Below are 19,004 nucleotides of genomic sequence, written 5' to 3'. Positions count from 1 at the left end.
TGAACTGCAAAGGAGACCTAAGGTCATGATCAGCAAGAGGGAAGCAGGAGCAGAAACCTTTAGGGCAGAGATGGAGAGAGAAGGGAGCAAGGCAGCAAAAGGTCTCCAGCGATCTGCACAGAGATACCCTTAAACAGCAAGCAAAGCTATTACATATTTGTAGAACGAAACTACAGAAGTCCAGGCAAAGGATGATCTCCAGTCGAGATCAGAACCACTCCTAGAGCTCACGGAAAGCAGGGCAACTTTTGAGCCGCCACTAATCAAGTTGGAAAGGCCCTGGTTATCAGCGGGGGCAGTCAGTGAAAAGTCCAGAGGAATTATGACCATCTCTGTGATAACGCCTTTTCGAGAGCTACTCCATAAAAGATTAAAATCAGGGGTTTATGTATGCCAGCTTTCCATCACTGTGACAATAAAATATACCCTTTGGAGTTATGCCCCTAATGAACTACGCCCTCCAACCGGGTCCCACCTCAGAGTTCCCTCCACGTACTAATAGCACCATGGACCAGCGTCCAGATTTTCAACACATGAGCTTTGGGGGAAACTTAAGACCCAAATGGTAACAGTGAGGAATGAAATGGAGACACAAGCCAACTACCTGAGAAAATTAAGTCCAAAATTATTTCAAGGAAAAAATTCTAGAACCTCAAGGATATAATAGTCAAAATGTCTGGGAACCAATAAAATACTGCAAAACATAAGAAGGCATAAATCATGATTTTGAGCCAGAATAAAAACAAACACTGATCCACCAATAGTAATAGATCTGGAAATGGCACAATGATTTTGAACTAGCAGACAAGGACATTAAAATAGTTATTACTGTATAACCCTGTGCAGGTATTGAAAGAAAAATATTGAATGAGGACAGAAAGAATATATAAAATAAGACCCACATGAGATTTCTAAAGTTGAAGAAAATAAACAATATCTGAAATGTGAATTTCATTGGAAGAGGTAAATAGAGGATTACATTTGATAGTGGAAAAATGTGAACTGGCATCAAAGAGTGCTTGATGACATGCAAGGGGAGGGACTTAATCAATGCTGACATCTTTGTTGAAATACGCATTTAACAGATGTTGCCTTTGGTACTTCTTAATATTTTGAAGGAAAGCAATTTAGGTTTTAGTTTTTGTTTTGCTGACCTTATAAACTTGGGTTAAGCACTTTCATTTCCCTCAGCTTCACTTTCCATATTTAAACATTGAGAATGATAAGAATTTACACGAAGGATTATTTTCAAAGGTAAATGACAGAACATCAAGAACAGTTGCATGCCAAGTTGGTCTTTTCCAAAACGTGGTCCCACAATAGTCAAGAAGTATCCAGTCTAGAGAACCTGAAGATGCTATTCAGAAAGACTTCAGGGATGTAGCATACTGTCTGTTTGATAAATAATCTTGGAAAATCAGAATGAGTAGTGAGAAAGCAAAGAGAGGCCCAAATATTTTCTCTCCCTCTTTCTGTCTTCTAGAGTCATCTATACATATTTGGCTTAAGTAATCAGGTAAAATTTATCCGTTTCACTCTATTGTCATCTGTCTTCATCAGTACAAACTGTAGGTATCTTAGGTGCAAATAGGCACAAATGTCATTGGGGTCCAGAGAATATGCCTGGACCAGAAAGGAAACTTAAGGATGAGTGAAAACCCACTTGATGATGTCATCCAGAAATAGTCTGGGTGCACTAAATAGCCATGCCTGGCCAGGAGCTACCTGTAGATTTTATGGCAGGTGTCAAGTTTCTCAGCTTGCAATTAGCAACAAAATAAGGCAAAATAAACCAAAATAACTGCTTTAGTTCTTTTTGATAACAGCTAGCACAGCATAAACGCAGATGCTCTGGCTTGGATATGACTGGAGCGTGTCCTCCAGCTCTTCCTATGTTGGAAGGTTGTTTCGTAGTGTGGTGATGTTGAGAAGTCCAGTGGGATGTGGCAGGGTTTAGAGTGACACTCTCAGGGAGAATTCATGTATTCTCAGAACTCTGATTAGCTTTAGTGAGAGGGAGTTGTTGTAAAAAGAGAAACTCTAATGCCTAAATGTTTTTGACTTTCTCTCACCACATGATCTTTACCATAAATGAATTCTTGCCATTATGACATCATCTGCCGCAAGGCTGTCACGCATGGCCAAATAAATGGCACCACTTGAACTTTCTGACTCAAAAAACTTTGAGTCAGATATATCTCTTATTCACAGCTTCCCATTTTCAGGTAATTTGTTATAGCAACAGAAAATGGTTTCTCTTTACGAAAATAATCATCATTGTCTCATTCGATCCTCTGACCAAGGTGTGGAGTGGTTAGGGTAGGTATTATTACCCTGTTACATAGCTGGGGGAACAAATACACAAGTGCACAAAGGGTAAATAAACTACCCAAGGCTACCAGCAAAGGTTATGCAGGCAACATGGCACTTGAACTTTATCTCCTAATTCTAAATTTTCATTGCAAGACTCATCTCTCTCTTCCATAGCCTTGTTTACATTGTCCTCTCTCCCTGAAATGATTTAAAAGATAGAAAGAGGTTTCTAATGGTTGTGTTGTCTAACGAAGGCATGAGATAATGAGCTCTGCATTGGTGGAGGGGATCAGAAAATGGTTAAGTACTTGGCAGGGATAATGTAGCTGAGATCAAAATATTGAGTAGAATATTGGGCTTGACAGCCCTCCAGTCTCTTTCAAATCTGTGATTCAGAATCATCAACCTGAAAGTACTCAGGCTGGCAATACTGCTAGGCATGGAAGCCCTTATGCGACAGCAGAGGGGAGTACAGGCTGAGTTAGAGGTGGCGTTTCAGCTCACAGAATCCCCGGCATAGTGGCCAGAGAAGGCCTTGGCCAGGCTCACTGTTGGCTGTACAGTTTCCCCCTCACCTCTCCACCCCAGCCAGGTAGCACAGCGCTAGCTCTTGGGGAAAGAACTTCACGGTCCCTTCTGTTGGGAAAAGTCCGTCTAGATGGCTCCTAGCGTGGACGGGCTCTGGAGTGTGTTCTAGGAAAGCACTTTTCAGAGGCCGGCTGGGCTGCAGCACACCCAGCACCCAGGAGCCTGGCGACTAAAGGTTAGAGGGGCAGGTTAGCTGGACACTGGCTAGAGCGCATGGGGAAAAGAAAAAGCTTAATCAGTGAAAAAACACCAGTGTGATCAACAGCAGCAAACCAGGGCCAAACCACCTTTTGCAACTGTTTTTGGAGCACAGTCTGACCCCACTTCTGAGGTTCATAGCTTGGAGTTGAAGATCTGGTTCTGCCTCTGTTTTGTGAAGTGACTCAGTGAGTTAATGATCTTTGCCCCTTGCTTCTTTGTTTACAGTTTAGGAATTACCCACGCCCACCTCTCAAAAAAGTAAAGGAACGACAGATGTGTCCATATTCACGTCACAAAGCGGGTGTTTACAAAACTCAACTTACTCCCCACTTCCCACATGGTAGCAGAATTCAGATAATGGCAAAGCACCATTTCATACAAACAACCCATTAAACACATTAAGGAAAAATTCGCAAAATGGTCTAGTGTTTTTCTTACATGATTTGAGTGAGGACCAGGGGCTCACATTTATCATTCACCATTTAGTACAATTTGAAACAAAACAAGACAAAAATAATTATGGAAATCTGGGGTCATTCATGTGGCTCAAGGGGTCACTCTGCCCAAAGCCAAAAGACTCATGTGGCACAGCTTTCCCTACACAAGATTGCTCCTTCACTCTAGGGCTCCTCCCCTGCCCTACACCCCCTGTCAACATGACTGATGAATTCAATATCCCTTTCTCTCTAGCTGACAGCTCAGTGAGCTGACTCCAATCAGCAGGACCCCCTGGTCGCCTGCTGCAGGCCTCCCTAATCACAGGCAGAGGCTGCTGTGGACAGACAGATGGGTCTGCAGAGGCCAGTAAGTAAGTACTCCCCGAGAGCCCTGTCCAGGGCTGACTTGGTGAGGCCACCACTCGCCTTGTCAGGCTGCGTGTGGGATTCATCAGGGTCCTGCCCCACTGCTCCTTCACCCCAAGAATGTGCCAGAAAGGGTTTTTCTTTCAACCTGATTGCTCTGAATGCATAGTAAGCCTGTTGGGTTATGCCTCACCAGTCTGCCTCAGTCCTTTATTCCAGAAGCCTTTGGGCCCCCAGCGAGGAGATTAGGAAAGGTTTCGTAGGACAAATCTTCCCTTGTTTACTGATTCATTTCATAAATGTTTACTCAGCCCACTGTTTAACTACAGAGGTGACCTGAGGACTTATTTGTTGGTGAGACTGCCTGTAAAGAAAGGCCATTCCGTGACATGAAATCCAGAAATTCTGACTTATGGATTAATGATACTGAATTACTGTTGCACATATGAGCCAGGCATTTTACCTGCATTGCCTGGTTGATTATCACACGCAGAGTTGCTATCTTTACCTCATAAATGAGAAAACTGAGGATCAGAGAGGCTTAGTGACTTACTAAAGATCTAAAGCTAGAAAATCACAGAAGTGGGACTTAAACCTGTCTGGCACCAAATCTCACGGTCATAATGATTTTTGCTGCATTTCTCATTTCTACACCTTTTAAAAAAGTTGTAGATAGGAAAAAAGGAAGCATAAGCTGCTTGTGGAAGCACTTTGGAAACTGTAAAGGACTCTGCTATAAGAAAATAGTGTTCTTTTTCAGCATCTGCAGTCGCATGGTGTTAACTCCATGGACGATGGAGCATTTGGTCCTTGACCTCTCTCGCAGTGAGGAAGCCTCTCAAGTTTCAGGCACGGAGGACACCGGGAGCTCGGGCTCTGAACTGCTTCCTTATGTGCTTCTGCCGGCCTGGGCTCCCAGTGTGGCTGGAACTTGGTGCACCCTTCTGCGGCACAGTGATGAGGTCACCCTGACTCTGGCCTGGGGCTTTAATCTAAATAACCATGGGAATGGGCTGCCTTCAACCCGATGAAAATGTTTATTTCTTATATCTATTGGAAATAAATTTCATTTCTGAAGTCCTCCCACTAAAAAAGGGAGAAAAAGAAGACTTTCCTATGTCCAGGGAAATTTCTTTGGTATTTCTTAACTAGTTGCTGCAGGGGTTGAATTTTTCAAATCCAGATCCAAGGGGATGGAGCACTGGGAGACAGAATGGAACAAAGCAGCAAGAAATACTGAGCAGGGGTGCTGGTGTGATTCGAGGCCTGTGCACCTAGGGACCTCCTCACCCTATAACTCTGTGTGCATTTTTAATGTCTCCATCTGCAATTCTCTAGCTGTAGAGTAGAGGTAATGATACCTCTACATCCTGCTGAATTATTGTGAAGGTTAAATGTAATAATAATTCTATACACATCCTTCTTTTATTCCTAAGTAACTGCTAGAAACATGAGACACGGTGATGATCAGGGCAGCACTGGCCTGCATTCAGGATGCTCACAGTCCAGTGGAAGAGAGAGACACATGATCCAAACTTGACAGGAACCATTGCTAAAGAAATGCTAGGGAAAGTGTTAGGAGGAAGCTGCACAGGTTGCTGTGGGGACCTGTGTCCCGGGTCATCGAGGGTGAGACAGAGGGGAGAAGAGGCGTCTTCCCTAAGTAAAGCGGTGAGCATAAACTTGCAAAGGAGTTTAGCATAAACCGTGCAGAGTAGCTTACTGTGTAGGCCATTTTACATTAGCGGAAATGGAGCCTCCCAAAGAGCATGTGAGCCAGGGTCACATGGATGGTTAGTGGCAAAGTGTGAACTGAAAGTCAGGCCTTATTGCAAAGTCTGGGTAATAGGCCCCTCTGACTCTGCTTCCCAGAGTGAAGGTGTTTTGTTACCAGTTCTCCTCAAGGGTCATTACTTTTCGGAACACTTAGCTGCTTTTTGTACTTGCTTATTGGATGAAGTGAATTGAAGCCTTGGTCACACTATCTTTCTTTACAAAGTAGGACTGGGCATTAGGAGACCATCAGTACCAGTGTAGTAACACCCACTATGGCATCAGGATTCAGGATCCAGATCCTGGTTTGCCAACTCTGACCTGAGCCAGACACGTCCCTTCTCAGGGTCCAGTTCAACTTTCCAAGAGGAACAAACCTCACTGGGCTGTGTCCAGCAATGTACCAAATGAGAAAAGGCTCTGTGAGCTCAAAAATGTAGCAGCGATAGCAACAATCAAACCAGTGGCCCAGGTTTGTGAAGTTTCCTTCTTGGTTGGGGATGGAGCTCAGTGATACAGCACATGCTTAACATGCATAAGGCCCATGCATAATCCCCAACAGCAGATCAACAAGTGAGTAAATGAGCAAACAGATGGGAACAAACACAGGCCCCAGAAACCCAAACCAAAAATCTTCCATCTTACCATAGGATGATGTTAGGTAATTTGTAAAATTTTTTCACTTACCCTTCTGAATGATTGTACAGGGCAGAGACTATTATCATCATTTAACACATCTGTCCACGCAGCGGCAGAAAATTGAATAATTTCCCTGGGACACAGAGCTGCTATTCAGAACTAGCCTCGCCGATCCCAGCCAAGGCTCTGAGCCATGATACAAATTATAGAAACAGTTCTTCCTGCTCCAAAGAAGGAAGCATACGAAACTGGTTCTGACCACCTCTGTAACAAACTCTCTCTGTCTTTCTCTCTATTTCTCTCTTCTCCCTCCCTATATATCTGCCTATTTGTATCTCTATGTATATACACATATATGACTATGACTGAAAAATACTATGAATGTTTATCTTAAAATTTATTACAGCGAAAGACACATTGCCATTACTTCTCAAAATACTCACCTTTACTTCAAATACTCTTACCTCATCATTCTTGTCACCTTCTGAAGCAATTCTGGAAGTCCTGTTACTGCTGCTTCAGTGCTGTGAATCAGTTCAAACTGTTTGCTTCTCATTGTCATCTTGACTTTGGGGAACAATCAGAGGTTGCCAGGTTCAGGTCTTGTAAAGTGCATTGGACAAGAACACACATTATTGTCGCTAAGATACTGCCTTTTGTCAGATGGCCCCAGGTAGCTGTGTTCTAAATCACACCTGAAAGAAGACTTCCAGAGCAAGAACGGTGGGAGAAATATGTTTGAAGTGGGGAGAGTATTTTGAGAGCAATTAATGGAAATGTATCTTTTGCTATAATAAAGTTTTTTAATTCAAACACTCACCATAGATTTCAGTCACTTCTCATATATGTATATATAATATCTATCTGCCTATGTATCTAACAGTCATCTTATCTACTCTCTTACAGGCTCTGTCTCTCTGGAGAACCTTGGTTAGAGCAGAGGGTAAGAAGGAAAGTACTCTTGCTGAACCCATACAGGCCAGGAGCTGACCCAGGTAATGTATATCCACTGCCTCTTTCTTTCCACAGAACAGCTGTGATGGGGGATATAATTTTTGACTTACAGAGGAGAATTCTGAAACTTGGAAAGGTGAAACCACATTCCTAATGTCACACAACCAGAAAACAGCACTCAAGTTCAAATCTTACTTTCTCCAGCTCCCAAATCCATGCCCATTCTTTTCCATGCAACCACATCCACTTCGCTGCATGCTTAGCTTCTATTATATAGTTAGTTCTCTGTGGGCAGGAATCAGCTCTCATTATCTCATCTCTGCCCTGCCCAGTTTTAATTCTCATGCCTAGCCTACTATCTAGCACATGGAAGTGAGTAGGGCAGTGCAGGGCTGGGCTAACATTATGACATGATCTTCTTGGGTCATGGAATTTTCCTGCAGGAAAGAGCTTCAGGGACCACCTAACTCTACCCTCCTTCCCTCTATCTTGTTTCTAGCCCAATTCCCTTTTACTCTACTTCCTGCTGTTTGTCATATGGCCATATATCTCCCAGGACATCCCAAAGTCTGCACCAGCAGGTGGGGAATACACTTCTGTAGGAAGCACTTCCCCAGCCCTCTGGCTCCTTGCCCTCCCTATGCCACCTGGGCCTGGGCTTAGATCTGCAGCTGGGTGGAGCAGGGAAGAGAGAGTGTGAGCTGAAGAACACAGGGAGACCCTGACAGGCTCCCTGGACCTCTAGTGGTTCAACTATGGCTATAAATAGGAGTATGAGGCAGAATGTCTTTTTAATATGCACATGGAATTCATTTATTTAATGAAGAATTTTCCTGGAACAGAGAGCTTGCCGTCAGAGTTGAGCTATTTTTGAGTAGGATGTGAAGGAAAAACTCAAGAGGATTATTTGCTGTTTGGATTTATGCTTCTAAAGTAAGTTGCAATAAAAAATAAAACTACAGGGGCAGAAGTCAGATCAGTGTTTGCCAAAGGCTGGAGGTAGGGGCAAGAAATTGGATGGAACAAGACATGAAGCAAATTTTGAGGAAGGTAGTGGCATTTTATATCTATTTTGTTAGTATTTACGTGGCTGCGTATATTTGCAAAAACTGGTGGGACCATTCATCCAGAGTGAATAAATCTTCCCGTATGCAAATTTTACCTTAACAAAATTGACTTGCAATCCAAGTTTCACAATGTGCGCTTTGGAGGAGAAGGCGAGTGGTGGGGATAAATGCTTTCAAATAGCTACACTGGGTGAGAGACTCTGTATTTTCTTCACAAGATTAGTCTTATTTAATATCTGCAAAGCACAGGCATGAGAGGTTGTTACATTTCGCAGATGAAACACTTGAGGTTTGCTGATTCTAAATTCACATGTTGGTGACCCTCAGGTCACACACTGGCTCCTATGGCCAGGTGACGTGGTTGTAGAATTCCCTGATCAGCTCCCTCTGTCTACCTGGATGCTCAAGGAGAGAAGCCCAGGAGGGAAGCCTTGGAAATAAATAGGACTGAGTTCCTTCTCCTTAAATAAAATGATGTCTGACAGCCCCATGTTTTTGCTCCAAAATGTCCTTCCATACTGTAGTTTTTTGTATGTTTAAGGCTGCAGCTGGAAAAAGATCTTAAGAAGACACTAATAGTCTTTAACAGCTTTATGTAGTGCCCTTGGATTTCCCTTTTTACCAAAGGTGAGTCGTTTTGGGGAGATCTAGAAATCTTAAAGAAGGTTGGGTGCTCTTCAGAGCCTGTCATGTTTCCCGGATCCCTTTCCCCAGGCTGATGTCATTAATCAATCACGATTTCCAATGAACCTTGGGCACCCTTGCTGTCCTTCATGGTACAACCCTCAGGACAGTAATTACAAATATACTGGAGCTGGTACTCAGGCCAGAAGCTTGCTGGACATTCTACCTGTGTTGCTTGGTCTATCTAGGTACGTTTAAAATTGAGAGTGTTGGCCCTATAGCTCAGGGGTTAGAGCACTGGTCTTGTAAAATTGAGAGTGTAGAAAAAAATTTGGAGGTGAAATTTTATCCTTTCCAATCACTGAACTTGAACTCTAGAAAGAGTTAATGTCTTCATCTCGAGGCAAATGTAGAATGCACATGGATTAGGCAATTAGGCTTGGGTGTGGATATCAGCTTGATAATATTCCTTCAATTTTATACCCAGCACTAATTTTATCAATAAAATGGAACAATATGCTGGTCACAGTGGTGAATGCCTATAATCCCAGAACTTTGGGAGGCTGAGGCAGGATGATGGAAAATTTAAGCTCAATCTGGACAGTCTAGCCACTTAGTGAGATTGTGTCAAAAAACAGCAGCAGTAATAAAAAGAGGCTGGGGATGAGGTTCAATGTAAAAGACCTGGATTCTATCTCTAGTGCAGTAAAGAAAAGAAAGAAAGAAAGAAAGTAAGAAAAGAAATAACAATAGCTATTCAAAGCGGTTGAGGTATAGCATATAGAAAACAGAAACTCACTATGTCCAAGGCTCTGCGCTATAGACTTATATGCATTATACAAATAATAATGTGTTTGTATCTATAGTGATTGACTGTATCATCTTGCGACATTTAGAAGCTTAACTAAATTGGCTTAACAATTTGACACTCTAGGGTATAGGAGACCCACCCTATGGTGGCTCATCTCCTGGATGGTACAAAAGGAAAGGAAGAAGGGTGTATGAGTTTCCATTCTTTGGAGGAGCTCCAGTCTTGGCCTTTGGCTTGGACATCATCTCCTGGCTTCTAGCACAGACTCCTGAGCTTCTGCCTTGGATCCTTCACACGTCCAGCATAGATTCTTCATTCTTCCATCATAGAACCATTGGCCTTCTGGTGTGAACTTGCAGGGGACCCTGCAGTGAACTCCAGGCCTTGGGTTAAATCTGTGGCCTCTGACTTGCAGATACCTTCTACACGCTTCCTCATCCGGCTCTGTGGCTGAGCCATTGTAAACTAATCTTGTAATTTCTTATGCATTTGTATATTTTGTGTCTTTTCTCTAGCAAAACCCTGACTAATACTGTGTCATATCATAAAGAGTAAATTTGCAAAGTGAACTCACATCTGACTGTTAGCTCACACTGTTAATCACAATCTACACTGTCCCCTCCTTTGAAGCCTGGGACACAGTCCTTGGGATGGTGCTTCTTTTATTGCATGGCTGAAAGGTTTGGTCAGCCAGGACCAGCTTCATGTGAGACTGTGGGCAACTGAGGAGCCATGGCTGACAGCCAAGAACCAGCCACATTGGAGGCCCTTGTGTTAAGGAGGGGCTTCTGGTGGGGACTCTACTCATTTAGTTCCTGCCCATTTATATGGTACCTTGGTAAAAATTAGAAAAAGCGCTCCCTGTGGGCAGATACATTACAGGAAGTTGTTTCCTGGGAGAAACATAACTCAGAAGAATCAAGATAAACAATAAACAGTGTTTGGATGGTGTCTTAGTTACTCTTCTCGTTACTGAGACAAAATACATGACACCCAAAGTTAAAGGAGGAAAGGTTTATTTTGGCTTACAGTTTGTAGAGGTTTCGATCCATAGCTGGCTGGCAAGTGGATGAGCAGAGGAAGAACAGTTCATGATAGGCAGAAGGCAGCAAAGCAGCAGCAAGGGAGGACGGCTGCCCTCTTTCTGTCCCTTGTATGTAGCCAGGTTACCACCTTTAGGGAGCTAGCACTGACACCCAGGCTGGGCCTTCTCACATCCACACCCAGAACTATGATAAATCATTCAATGGGCTAACTTAGTGACCACACAGCCTGGATCCCAGCATCACATGTTCTGGATCCAGTCGTCTCTGAAAAGCCCCAACTATGGCTGAATGAAGCATAACAGATAAAAAAAATTCAGGTCTTTTCCTCTTGATGGAGGAACGAGTGCAATGCACACTGAATCTCAGCAAGCATGCTGCCCTTGGCTGGTGAGTTCATGCACAATCGGTACGGCAGTAGAGGGATCCTCGCCTTGATGAGAGCAAACAGTACAGTGTCAAGGAATCTGGGAGCAGGTAAAAAGAAGCAGTTTTCTCAGGCATTGGCCTGAGCTGGGACTGGAATCCAGCTCTTGATAAAATTGCTGATTAGCAGGGCCTTTCCAGAATAAGCTACCTCCGCAAGTCTGGGGTGAGGACTGTAGGATGTAGTGTTCTCTGCCATGTGGTCTTGCTACACAGAGACTGAGCCTATGAGCAGCCACGACCACCATCTGGTTTCCAGGACTCTGAGTCCTTCATGGGCAGGGCCATGACTGATCCAAATTCATGTCTAAAACACTTACAGCCAGGGTTGGCCCAGAACAGGAAAACAATCAACACAGGGCCTCTCTATCAAGTGAATGATCTCATAGTCCATCTAAGAATCCTGACTGAATTCTGGCTTAGGCAGTGTGCTTTTATCATATCTGACAATGTAACTGAATTGACAGGTATTTCTCCCTGCCCTCTCGCTTCTTCCTGTTCTCTTAACCACTGTCTTTCCCCAGCCTGCTCAAACAGGACAAGCACTGCCATTCTGGAAGATCCTTCAGACTTAAGTCTGTGCTTTGGCAGGTTTCCCAGTCTCCACCTTATCAAACTGAAGGTCTCAGCTTTGCTTCTAACCCTGTCCCTGATTATGTATAGTGGGGCCTCACTGCTCTCAGTACAAAATGAAATGATTTACCACTATGATTTCCAAGGTCTTTTCCATCTCTGATATGCTAGAACTCTGTGGCTGGAATCTAGAATTTCTGCTGAATTCTGTAGGATGTGATGGGCTATTTGAGGCCGTTCCATTGGCATCTTTCAGCCTGTTGGTGGCAGCCCAGAGAGTGAACAGCTGCAGACCGGGATTTCCCCAAGGTCTCTGTGCTGGTGGCAGTGCTGGGCATCTTCCAACAAGCTCTGGGGGCCCACATGGGCAACTCAGTGGAGCCTGGCTTGGTGGAGGGTGTGTTGGATGGAAGTGCAGTTGGACGAGGCATGCGTGGGGAGCTCTGGAAAGCAGGGCAGTTCAAAGGAGAGGGCTGTGTGAGGAGGTTTCCAAAGGGCTCACCCTCCCCAGGCTTTGAATTCAAGCTCCATCGGAAAAACACAAGTGTCTGATTCCAAGGGAACAGCTTCTAGTAAGAATAATAAAAAGGAGCTTTGAGGGTTTCTTGGAAATAAGTTTCTATAAAACACAGTTTTAAGAATTTGAGTGCAAGTCAAGCAGAACATGGACTGAAATTTTCCTCTTCATACTCATTTTAAAAAATTATTTTTTAAAAAAATATGAAAATAATACACGCATTTGGTTCAGTAGTACAGAAGCATAGAGGAATACAAACTAACAGGTTTCTGCTTTCTCCCTTCTCATCCCCAGGGCCATGAAAAGAATTGATTTTTAATGTGAATGAGGGTGGTTACTATGTGAGGTTTACAAAATGAAAACAATCGATGTTGTGATAACATGTATTTAACCTATTATTTACCACTTTAATAGTCTTTAAGTATTCATCTCAGTGACATTGGGTACACCGAGTGCTGTGCATCCAATGCTACCATCTCTCTCAGAAAGGTTTCATCTTCGCCAGCTGAAACTTGGGCCTCTTAGATGCTAACTGTATGCAGTCCCTGGCCATCAGTCCAACTTCATTCCCTATGAATGTGACTTTTCTAGGAACTGCATGATGTGGAATATTACATGTGTCCTCTCATGACTGGCTTGTTTTAAACACGGTAATTCTTCTTGATTATTTTTTTATTTTGGGTAGCTATTACTATAACTCTGTGTGCTTAGGAGGTATTTTTTAATCTGTCAAACTGAAATGGCATTTATTGAGTCCTTGTGATGAAAGGTTTAGCAGAATTGTCCTGCTTCTAACCACCCCTTCATCCACATTCTCCACCTCTGTGCTGTTTTTTTATGTTTAGATTTTCCAGTGGGTGTTCCTCTCTACTGAGCTCCAGACTCACACACTCAGCTGCCTGCTCCATTCTGTCCGGACTTTGGAGTCTAACAGACACCTCAGACCTGAAGTGCTCCAAACAACAGTCGCTGTCTCCCAGCGCATTCCTCCTCTGTCTTTTCCAGTCTATGCCCCACCGTCTTCCCCTCAGTAAAAGTCAGCTCCAACCTTGCACTCATTTGTTTCCAATCTTGTAATCATCTTCCATCCTTTCGGTCCTCCTCACACCTCACTTTTGCACTGATCTGAGGGAAACTCCTTCAGACTCAACACTACTTGCTAACTCACTCCCGTCCAAATCAGCAGCACCTCCCACCTGGATTGTTGGAATATTCCAGCTTTTCCCCTGCATGGTCCCTTGCAATGGTACAAAGTAAAGACCCACATAATGCTTTTAAAACTCTGATAGGCAGGGCCATGCTTCTGACAGAACCAGCTGAGGGCTCTCCATTGAAGGGCTTGTGATGGCCAGGAGGCCTTCTCCCAGTGCTTTGCAAAGTTTCGGCTACATAGGATCCACTCAGGGATCTTGTTAAAGTTCAAATCCTGTTCCCCGTGGCATCTGATGCTCTTGGTCCAATGTCTCCCTCTAATGCAACATTGCCCAGCCTCCTCTCTGGCCCATGTTCCTGCCAGGTCTCTGGGGCCCTTACCTCCTCCTCCAGTTCCTTCTGTATCTTCTCTCATCTCTGCAAACCTTCTCTCTGTGATGATTCTCCCTAGTTCCTATCATTGCTTAATCTTTATAGCAAGAGTGTCCAAAGCATGGCATGCAGGGTAAGGGTTAAGTTGGTCCCACAATCTGTTTTTATGAATATATTTTTCTGGAAAGAAATCATATGCACTACTTATGGACTGTTTGTGACTATTTCCCCAGTACAATGGCATAGCGAAGGACTGAGACAGAGGACAGTGGCCTTCAAAACCTAAAACATTTGCTTTCTACCTGCTCTTTATAGAAATTTTTCTGATTTCTGCTTTATAGCTTTAATCCCTACCTCACCTAAATGATAAAAGACTCACACATTTGTCTATAGGCTATTTTGTGGCATTAATCACCGCCTAACTCACTGAATAAGGAACTCATTTACTTATAGCCTATTTTGTCTCCTGAGATTGTGGACCCTGTGATTAAAAAGGGATTTGTTTTGTTAGTTTTTTTTGTTTTGTTTTTGCTTTTTTTTTTTTTTTTTTTTTGGAGACAGGGTCTTGCTATGTAGTTCAGCTTGGTCTTGAATTCACAATGATTCTCCTGCCTCAGCCTCCTGCATGCTGAGACTGTACACTAGTATATTTCCCGTACTTAGATGACAAGCATAGTGCACAAATATTTGCTAAATGAATGATTGTAAATTAAAGAATACATGTTAAAAAGTTTATTTTGTTTTGTGTTTAGATAGTATCTCTGACTTTCTGCTATGCAAAGGAACACTAAGGACAGTATATTTGTCTTTCATTCTTCGTCTCCTTCCTGATCTCAATGGTCAACCTAATTTCCATATTTTCAGAGTTGATAGCAGTTATATCAGCTGTGATTGTTACTAATAGATGAATAGCTTTATTCATAGATTGTTTCTAAAGGTGGTCAATCTGTCCAAATCTATTTCAAGTATTTTGATTTGATAAAAATATTTCTTATGAGATCTAGGGATATGAATCTAGACAGAAGATTTTCTTAATCACTATAAATTTCTTAAAGTAATACGTATTTGGGCCACGAATTTTGTAGATAGCTCCTCATTTTCCCCAAAGTTTCTGATTAATATTTAATTTTTTTATTTCATCAAATTTTTAAGATCACTGTCCTCAATCTTATACTTTTTGAAATGGGATTGACTTTGTTCTTTAAGATTTTTTCACAAAGCCTGAATTTCTATTTGGACTCAATAGAAATAGATTTATATTTTATACTACTCAATCCATGTTCCTGGCTTTTCCAAACTTCTGGAGTTTCCATTGCACCGTTGATCTCTCACATTGCCCTCTCAGGGGCACACTGTCTGGTTTGCCAGACCTTCTGAAGTCAGGATGGAAGCCTTCTTAACCCCACACCTCTTACATTCTGCATGTACCTAAAACCAATACCATGTGGATGGGGTCGAGGTCTGCTGTCATCTGGAGAAGTAACCAGGAGTCTCTCTCTTTTGGCTATAAGGCTCAAATGCCTGGATTGCTCAGCACTCTGAATCCAATTCTGAGGAATAAATTTTCTATGCTGCCACTATCCTGGAACATGATGCTCTGTGGCTTTCTTCTCAAAGCAAAGTCTTTTACTTTTACAATTTTGAGGCTGCAAAGGGGGGAAACTTGCCACTTCTTGTGTTGTCTTCAGGACACCTTTTATATTTTCTTTTTCTTTCTCAGCAATGAAGATCTCCTCCACTCTTTCTTTGCAATCCATAGCCTAACAGGAGCTTCCCTTCTGGCCAAACACAACATTTTAAATCACCCTGATGGACTCTTTGTTCTTGACTGTCAACATAGATCTGGCTAAAGGCCCCTAACAATTGCTATGCCACAGCCTCAACATTTGGCTACCTTGAAATTTCTTCTGTGAGATTAATTAATCCACTGTTCTTAATGTCAGTCTCAGGCAAAGGTTGTGGACAAGAGCAAAATGCAAACAAAATTTCTGCCAAGCCATAACACACATCATCTGGAAGCCATAACACACATCATCTGGAGTCCAGAAGCCAACGCAGTCCTTCTTCCCAGCAGAAACCTCCCAAACCTAGTCTTTACTGGCAGGATTTCTATCAGTCTTTCAGTCTTCTGAGCTCTGATCAGAATCTCCCATGCAGAACAGCCTAAGGTATTCCAAAACTACTTTTTCAGGTGACATCACCGAACTCAACCTTTCTAAACTTTTCCCACAAGACATCCCCTGTCGCTTGAACCACATGGTCAGGTAAAGTCACAGCAACAACCCCACTTCTCTGGTACCAAATTCTGTCTTAGTTACTTTACTCTCATTGCTGAGACAAAATACCTGATGACCAAAATTAAGGAAGGAAAGATTTATTTAGCTGACCATTTGTGGAGGTTTCAGTCCTTTATCAGCTGGTTCCAAGGCAGGGTGGCATTGCAGAAGGGCAACAGTTCATGGTGGCAGAAGACAGCAAAAGCAACAAGAGCAAAAGGGAGAAGAGCAAACCTCTTCTGCTTCCTTATATTGTATGCAAGTGACTATTACTCCACTAGGTGTGTGCAGTGCTCACAGCATCTCCCTCCCCTCCTCTTGCAGGGCTGAGGATGGTTACAGAGCGAGGACCCTGGTTCCTTGCTGAGTCACTTAAACTTCTAAACTTCTCAAGTTGAAATAGTACTTTGTAAATATATTTCCTATCAAATGTTTTGGCAACTTGTAGGAATTTGGGGCTGGGGATAAAGCTCAGTGGCGTAAGTGCCTGCTTAGCAAGCACAAGGTCCTGAATTTGATTCCTGGTATTAACCCCCCCCCCCCAGCCAAAAGAAAGGGACATAGCTTCGAAGCTTCAGTAGATTATGCCTGGGACTCAGGTTGTATTTGTCTGCTTTATTTATATCCATTGTGTTTCACATTGAAATGGTTCTTCCAAACTATAGATTTGTATTTTTATTTAGGATAAAAAATATATTTTCCTGTTTTTGTCCTTTAATAATACCGGCACCCTTGTGCTGATGTCTGCACCTTTTTTTTCCCCATCTCTGGAACTCCTATTGGAGGAATGTTGATTCTTGGAAGTTTTGCTCTTTTAGTTTTAACTGTTAATTTTTTCATGTTTTCCTTTTCTTCAATTTATGCCCTGTGCACCATGGGATTTTCTGAACTTTGTCTTTCAGATTGCTGACCTGGTCTTTTAATTTACACAATCTGTATTCTAGACCTGTTACTGACTATTTAAGCATGTTGCAAATGTAGTTTGTATTTCTAAGAACTCTCTCTCTCTCTCTAACCAGTCTTTAACAGGGCCTTGATATAGCAGAGGGATCATTACATAGAAAGGAACTCTCCTAGACTAAAGGCCCTTTCCAAGAACATTTCCCCCCCCAAGAACTTTCTGACTGCCTGTTTCTCATAGTAACAATACATTCTTAAATTCCTCAGAGGTTATTGATTATATTTAATTTGAAAATTCTTTAGGTTCTTGCTTATTTCTATTTCTTTTTACTTTTTGTTGCTTGTTACACTTTATTGGCATTATGACCTGCCATACCTCCCCAAAGGTACCTGGATACCTCCCCAAAGACTCGTGGGCTCACAGGTGGAGCCTTTGGTAGGTGGCTATGGGTGTGTGATGCAGGATTAGGGTGTGTAGTACTTGGATTAAGGGTGTGTGCTAACTAAATAGTTCCAGTGTGGATAGCAGAAGACCCATTCTGGATGGCTATCAGTGAACAGGCTTGAAGCTTAGGTAGGACATGAAAGGACAGAGAGAGAGCTGCTTGCTGTTCCCTGTCTTCTGCTTGCCACACCATGAACTGTTTCTCCTCTGCCATGCCCCTCTGCCTAAGAGTGAGCTAATTAGGGACTGAAACTTCTACTCTGTGAACCAAAGTAAACCTTTCCTCTATTAAACTGTGGATATAAGGTATTTGGTCTCAGCAATGAGAAAGTAATTAAGACAGTTGGTTTTTAATATTTGTCTTAGTTTGGTTTTCTCCTCAATTTTCCTCAAATGCTATCCAAAGCCTTTTAATTTTGTTTATGAATCTCTTGTTAGTTGGTGCAGGTAGCTTGCTTAGGCTCCTTTGGTAACCCACAGGTTGGTTTTCCCACAGGTCTGGTCTGAAGACAGTAGAGCTGTGTGGAGTTTGGAGTTATAGGGTGCAGCTTTGCTCTCCTGAAAATCAAAGCATAGTGTTGAAACAGACACACAAATGACTGTTTCAAAGAGTGTCCATAAAGGAACATGACACGTGGAACGAGAGACAAGGGAGCAGAGGACTGTGCTGGGGACTGGATGGAGAGGAGAAGAAGGTTCACAGAGGAGACTAGATTAGGTTTGTGGAGCTCCTGAGGGCTCTTTGGAGGGTTCTGTTGTCTCAGAACCTTTCTGAAATGAAAACAATTTCAAAGTTAGGCATGATTGAAGTATAAGGGGGCAGTGACAGGAGAGGAGTCAGGAAGTCCTAAGAGACAAGCGAGGACTAGAAATACACTAAGAGAGCCAGCAGCCCAGGATGGTGGTGTGTGTTTGTGAGCCACTGGAAGTTCTCAGCAGGGAGTGGTTTGAGCCCAGTGGCTTGGGACAGAGACTGGCTGCACTGCAGAGAAGGGGCTGGCAGAGTCCTGAAGACCTGGGACACGAATGCACTAGGGTGAGGAGCATGAAGACTCAGTAGGGGAAGGAAATGGCAAGAGGACAGAATGAATGGTGCTTGGTGTCAGCTTGACAGGAAGAAGAGGTAGGCATGCTTTCTGAAAAGCTCTTCTGGTGCTGGAGTCTAGCATCCCACATTTGCAGAAATATTATTATCAATCTATCATTGTCATCATCATCATCTCTCTCTTGCTCCCCATTTATCTATCTATCTCTACAAACCTAATGGTATGGTAATTATATGACTGGACTAGTTACTTAAATGGCTGCTCCAGTCCTTCCCAAAGCTGCAGATCCTAGCAGAAACGAGGAAGAGGCGTGCCTTCGGTTCTGTTCCTGACAGCCACGCTGCCCACTTCCTTCCCAAGAAACTGTCTGGGAGGAGTATGTTCTGGACAGATACATGAGATCAGCTTCTTGTCAAGTTTGGATTAATTTTTAAAAATTGGATTAGCAGCCAACTGAAATGAATGTCAACTGCTTGGAATG

Source organism: Cavia porcellus, unplaced genomic scaffold (assembly GCF_034190915.1).
Source record: "Cavia porcellus strain 051 isolate PalLab524CR breed Dunkin Hartley unplaced genomic scaffold, mCavPor4.1 scaffold_25, whole genome shotgun sequence".
NCBI classification, from domain to species: Eukaryota; Metazoa; Chordata; class Mammalia; order Rodentia; family Caviidae; genus Cavia; species Cavia porcellus.
Note: the sequence above shows the minus strand (reverse complement) of the source record.